We start from the raw sequence: 6,899 nt of genomic DNA, 5'->3' as shown, positions 1-6,899 counted from the left end.
TGATATTTTGGCAGTGTTGTCCTGGACCGCATTGGCAGTATTAGGGTGAAGTTAATTCTCTTTAGTCCTGGGGAGCAACAAGGTTGACTTGCTTGGTTCTGAAATGATCAGGTGGCTAGCAGCCTTTGAATGTTTTCAGAGATATCAGAGTCATGAGTACTCTAGGAATGTGAGGCTGACAGTTTTAAATGTAGTTCATGCACTTAGAGTGTCTCACTGAGAACAAAAAAATAAGCATTGACAACGCTAATAGAGCTTGATTTTTAGAGGTGATTATCAGGTAGAATTGATGTATGAATGAGTCAATGGGTAGCTCTATGGGTGCACTTCCTCAATTAATAACCCAATTTCTTACAGGGACCATGTCCCTGAGTGCTGTAATAGCAACATGTTCTCCATGGTCTTCCCAGCCAATCAAAAAGAGGGTTCACATGTGGACCATCCTTCACATGCCCCTTGGGGTCAGATAGTGCTTATCTAGCCACTTATATTTTTATAGTTCATTTTCAGGACATATGGACCATGTTCCAGAGTCCTGTAATGGCTGCCATAACTAATTATTCAGGTTGTGACAAGCCAATCAGAATTGACTAGTCCATTTTAGTGTACCCAATCAGATCATATCTGGTCACGAATAGTCTACATATACCTTCATTTTTGGCCCCTTCATGATCACCCCAAGCAACTATGTAAATGCAAATGTATTGAAGAAGGCTGAATATATTTACAATAATTAATAAAAAACATCCTTTCTAAGAAAAGTTCGAACTTTCTGCCAAATTTGGTGTATTGCAATTCAGTCATTTTTTCTGTATTCCTCCCCAAAATTTACAATAGAAATAACATAAGAAATCAGGAGTAAGTAGCAGGCAGCAGTTGAACAGAGCAACATTACAGGCATGTAGACAGCAAAAATGCTAGGAGTGGGTATAACTTGCTGCGTTTCACTCCACCGCCTTCCGTGGAGTTGCATGAAAACTCAGCGAGATTCCGTGGAGTTCCGCGAACGGGCAGAAATTGGCAGAAGTGCTGCTCATGCTGATTCCTAGTGCCGAAGGCTTGTTCCGCACTGAAGAATCAGCGTGACTGAGGGTGCTGCGCCTCGAGTTGGTTTTGCTACCACTCGAGTAGGTTTTCTACTAGAACTGCAGCTTTCTCACAATGAAGATGGTGCACTCACCCTCGGACGCTGGATGAACGACTGCGCCAACACCTTAGCCCCGCTGAAAATGCCCACCAACAGAGACACCAGCAAAAGAGCCAGCTGGTTCACCCCGGAACTCCTCGCTTCAAAGCACACCTGCTGGAAATTGGAGAACATATGGCACAGCAACAAGACACCGGACAGCCGCGCTGCCCACAAAGACGCCATCCGCAACCACCACCACCTCATCAGGAATGCCAAAAGAACCTCCTTCTCAGACCACCTTGACGACAACGCACACAACAGCAAGGAGCTCTTCAACATCGTGAAGGAACTCTCCATCCCCAGCTCCAGCGCCAACGACATCCCGCCATCGCAAGCCCTGTGCGACTCCCTGCCCACCTTCTTTCGCTGCAAGATCACTGACATCCATGACAGCTTCAACCCCCAGACAACCCCTACAGGCCTTGACACGCCGGACCCACCGCACCCCACCAACCACGACTCCCTGACAACCTGGGTCAACGTGAGCATCCCCGGATTGTCTTGTTTGCAGTTTTCGAACTGCCTTGCTTGAATGAAACGAGTCGACAGACTGTGTATTGGTACGGTCTTAGGACTGTCTTGTCTTGAACTTGGTGGGGTGGCGGACCCTTGAAAAGACACAGAGTGTTTGCGAGAAGTCGGTCGGATCAACTGGTAATTTGGCCCATGTTTTATAAAAGGTCTGAGACTGTTCGCGAACAATCTGCCAGGCCAGCTGGAAATTGGTAAACACTCGAAAAGGTCTGCGGCTAGAGCCTGTCTTCTTGAACTTGGTACGGTCTCTGGACTGCCGTCTTGGATGTGATGCAGCCTCCGGGCTGACTTGTGGTTTGCTTGTTGTGTCTGAATGCTACAAGGTCCGTGGACCGACGTCGATGACGGCACTGGCGAAATGCTTGTTTGAGTGAGTAGCGACTGTGCTTTATGGACAGTTGGCCTTGATTCTTGAGTACGTTTTTTGATGTTCTATCTTTCCCTCTATTACATTTGTTGGTGTTATATTTGTCCGTTAGGTACACTGCATGTGTCTTATATTAAGATGCCTTGTTTAAGCAAGCTAGGTTGTTTTTGGATGTCAATGTTGTTATACTGATGCTCGGTTGGAAGAGAGCCAGCCTGCACCTCCGGAGTTAACCTCGAATTTTGACATATATGTCAAGCATGGTATTGGCCCTATTATGTTTAACACATTGTGGAACAAATATATGAGGGACAATACATAGCTACAATGGCCACTTACTGGCTCATTTGATGAACAGAAATTGAATTTTCTGCAGGACAAATTGCTCGTAGGCAGTCTATGTTTGATTCTTTAAGGGTGTGGCAGAAGGAAGCAAAGCAGCGGCGTATGAGAGCAGAAAAGGAGGCTTGAAGGAGATAGACGCAAACTATTACGCAGAAAGCAGTATCCTATGAAAGAGAAAAGATGGAGAAAGGCATAGAGTGTGCAGATAGGAAGTTTTGACTGCAGACTTACAAATGTTATGTCACTAGGGATGAAAGTGATGAGCTTATTAAAGAGCTATTGGATTCTCGTCCCCCACCACCCTATGCCCCTGAACAAATATACACTACAGTTCCGACGTCCTAGTCTTCGGCTTCTAGTACTGCGCTCTCTGGTTCTACTGTGTCTAGTACTACAGCCTCAGCCCCAGCCCCACTTACTTCTCCTTTACTCATGGCAGTAACAGGGGCTGGTGGCGTTACCTCCCATGCCTTGTCTCTTGGTTCGGTCTCCACCGCTACTCCCCCTTTCACCCCTACAACTCTGTGTTCCTACATGATGGTGCCTGTTTCTGCATCTGCTCTTTCCCCTGTGAGTGGGACACCCCAAAAGCTGCTGAATGTTGGAACGCCTGCACGTGGGACACAAGGCGTGAACTAAGCAGCAGTACGAGACCGTATGAAGAAAGTGTTAGTGTGCTCTGCCGTGGGTACTGAGGAGAAACAGATGGTGGTGAATCAGGCAGCTCAATGGGTCCGGCACTCGATCTATAGTGTGGAGGATGTGTGGAGTGTAATGAAAGATTATGAGCCCTTTATGTAGCAGCATGCCCTTAAGCACATGTCAGCCACGTTGATTGAATTGTGGGAGCAGTGCTTGAGGGTGCTGCACCCCAGATCATCTATGACACACGAGACAGAGTATATGCTACAGATATGGCCCAGAATTAGGTTTTTAGCAATGTATCTACATTGAGAGGTTACCGAGGTAGGTTACTCCACAGGGTCCCGAGGCTAGGGACACAGCACCCCATGAGGGAAGTCCACCCTATTTACAATCCTGAAATACAAGAATTGCGCAACTCCACGGATACCGTAATAAGGCCTCGAGTCGATGCTCGGTTTCAATAACAATGGATCTACACTCCTTGAAAAAGGAGTGAGGTCCTTTCTCTGAACAGCCAGTTGCCGGACACCCGAAAAAATCCCCCTGCATATTATAAGGAATTCACAGAGGCGGTCTCCTCCACGGTGATGACATTGGCTGACATAGAGTTATTTTTTGGATTGCTGGTGCCGGTAGATATATGGAGACAGGTCCATACTCAGGACCATGCATTGGAGTTGGGTGGCACATGGGATGAGATCAGAGCATGGGATAAGGAGCGCAAGCCTGGTGAGAAGCCCAAGGCAGAGCTATTGGTTTTGCCGGGGCGTATTAAATCCTACATGCACTCCCTAATCCCCCCGAAGTGAGTGGACTGGAATAAGTTGGCTGGGTGTCGTCAGAAGAGGGATGAGAGTGTGTTTGACTTCTGTACCAGGTTTGAAGGAGTGTTTCTAGATTTTAGTGGTCAGGATTTGTCACAAGAGGGGGGTGTACGTTTATTCATAAACAGATTTGTCACTAATTTGCTCCCTGAGGTTGCAACAAGGATGCAGGCCTCGGAAAGTACTTGGATGACCTCCTCTCCATCAGTCATATTAAGTATGGCACAGTACTATGAGCATAGAGAGAACGAGGACGAGGAAAGGGTGGAGAAGAAGTCAAAAGATTTAAAGACAAGGGTGTTGATGCAGCAAGTTGTAAGGGGAGGAGGAAGAGGACGAGGTTTGGGTTCCGACCCAAAGCCACCTCGCTCTAACAGGGGTTGTGCTGTGGGACCCAATCAATGTGTGTACTGTAAGAAAGAGGGACATTAGCAGAACGAATGCCGGGAATTGTTGCAGAAAGGTGGGGCCTGAGAGGTCGGGGTTTTGGAGGACATGGACGAGGAGGAGGAGGAGGCCGAGGGGGGATGCAGTCAGAGGACACATTGTACAATACGCAGAGCGGGCACTATTTTGACGACCCTCAAGGAAGACAGTACTACTATGATGACTATGATATGGATGAAGTGACGGGGCTATCTCACAGCTAGGACAGCCAGGGGCAGGGCAAAGGACCATTTCTGGTGCCTGTAGATCAACGTGGACCTTACGTTACTGCAGATTTACATGGTGCCACCGAGAAAGTTTTAGTTGATACAAGGTCTATGTATAGCTCTGTTAACCGTTCACTGGTCCCGGGGGCAGCTCTGTCAGGCCAAAATAATGTTTTGGTGGGTTTCTCGGACATGCCGGTTGTTAGCCCCATTTCCAAGCCTCTTGCTTTGACTATTGGCCCCTTCACGGTTGACTCACCATTTTTACTGATATCATATTGTGGGGAGAACTTACTAGGACTGGATTTATTAAAAAGGCTGCATGCGACAATTTTTTGTTCTCCAGACAGTTTTTACATAACTATTGGCCTGCAAGTGGCCCACGCCAAACAATGTTTCACAAAAGATGCCCCCCTTCCCATCGAGTTCCAAAATGAGCCACGCACATTATGGGCTTCTGGAGACACCGATGTGGGGTTGCTCCAGATCCCACCAGGCTCTATACAGATCAAGGATAATGCTAAATTGCCACGAATTCCCCAGTACAAGATATCACAGGCAGGAGAACGGGCATTATTGCAAATAATACAGAAGTTGATTAAGTCTGGTGGTGTGGTTGAGGAGACAGTTGTGAATGTGTGCAATAGCCCTATCCTTCCTATCCTTAAAAAGGCACCCATGGATTCTCCTGATGCCCACCCTGATATTTATCGTTTTGTCAGTGACTTTAGAGAGGTCAATGAAATTGTGGTTCCCCAGTATCCTGTGGTCCCTGACATTACCACGATCTTGACAATGATTCCCCCGTCAGCCAAATTATTTTCCGTGATAGATTTGAAGGATACTTTCTTTAGCATTCCAATCCATGCAGATAGCAGATATCTGTTTGGATTTGCAATAGCAGGTTGCACCTTTAGATTCTGTCGTGCTACACAAGGCTATACGGAAAGCCCCAGTATTTATAGTCAAGCTTTGAAAACACAATTGGACTCTTTGGACCTTCCAGCTGGTAATGTGTTGCTGTAAGATGTTGATGATCTACTTGTGGCTTCAGACACTGAGAAGGGTTGTAAAGAAGCCACAGTTAAATTATTGTTGCATTTGGAACACCATGGACACAAGGTGTCCCTATCAACATTTCAATATAGTCGACAGGAGGTCACCTATTTGGGTTACCTGTTGAAGGAGGGTCGCAGACTAACACCTGAATGCATTGCTGCTATTACTAACATGCCTGTTCCTAGGACCCAAAGCGAGGTATGCGCGTTTATTGGGATAACCTTGTATTGTCGGCATTAGTTACCTAATTACTCTCTATTAACAAAACCCCTTCTTTACCTGACTACCAACGACGTGCATGAACCTTTGCCTTGGACACCCGCATGCCAGCAAGCTTTTGAACAATTAAAGGTTGCGCTTTGCTCTGCTCCTCTGCTTGGTATTCCTGACTACCAGAAGCCTTTTGTGCTTTATGTACATGAGGCGGACGGTTGCGCGCTTTCTCTTTTAACACAGGGTTTTGGTGGTAAGCAGAGACCCTGTGCTTACTTCTCTGCTATTCTTGATAATGTCGCCAGAGCGCTCCCGAGCTGCATGAGTGCTGCCGCGGCCACGGCAGTTTCTATCAGACAATTGGCAGGGCTCGTCCTGGATACTGACCTCACAGTCATGGTACCCCATGCTGTGGACATGCTTTTGAACAGGACGAAGACACATCACCTCACCAGTGCACATCTCACTGGATATGAGTTGACCTTATTTGCTCCATACATTGCCATCAAACAATGTGCTACTTTGAATCCAGCCACGTTACTACCCCTTCCTTCGGAAGAAAAAGACAGTGATGTTCATGATTGTTTATTTCGGACTGAGGAAGAAATGAAGGGACGGGTAGACCTGACTGATGTTCCCTTATCTGACCCCCAAGGGGAACTATATGTCGATGGCTCTTGTTTCAAACTGCTGGATGGCACTACTACTGCAGCCTATGCAATCACCACGCTATACACTGTAGTTGAGACATCTCGTATTCAATATCAGTCGGCCCAAGCTGCAGAGTTAGTTCCCCTCCTTACGTCCTGTGAGTTAAGTGAGGGACTGGCTGGTAATGTCTACACTGACAGCCAGTACGCGTTCTGGATGACCCATCATTTTGGGTGCCTCTGGGCAGAGAGAGGGTTCTTGACCTTGCACGGACAGCGAATACAGAACGGCCCATTGATACATAAGTTGCTGTCCGCATTGACACTCCCCACTAAGTTAGCAAAAGTGAAATGCAGTGCTCATAAAGCCATTACATATGATGTTGGGAGGGGAAATGCTTTCGCAGACCAGACAGCTAA

This window comes from Triturus cristatus, chromosome 12 (assembly GCF_964204655.1).
Source record: "Triturus cristatus chromosome 12, aTriCri1.1, whole genome shotgun sequence".
NCBI classification, from domain to species: domain Eukaryota; kingdom Metazoa; phylum Chordata; class Amphibia; order Caudata; family Salamandridae; genus Triturus; species Triturus cristatus.
The sequence above is the reverse complement of the archived record's forward strand: the minus strand, read 5'-3'. Positions refer to the sequence as shown.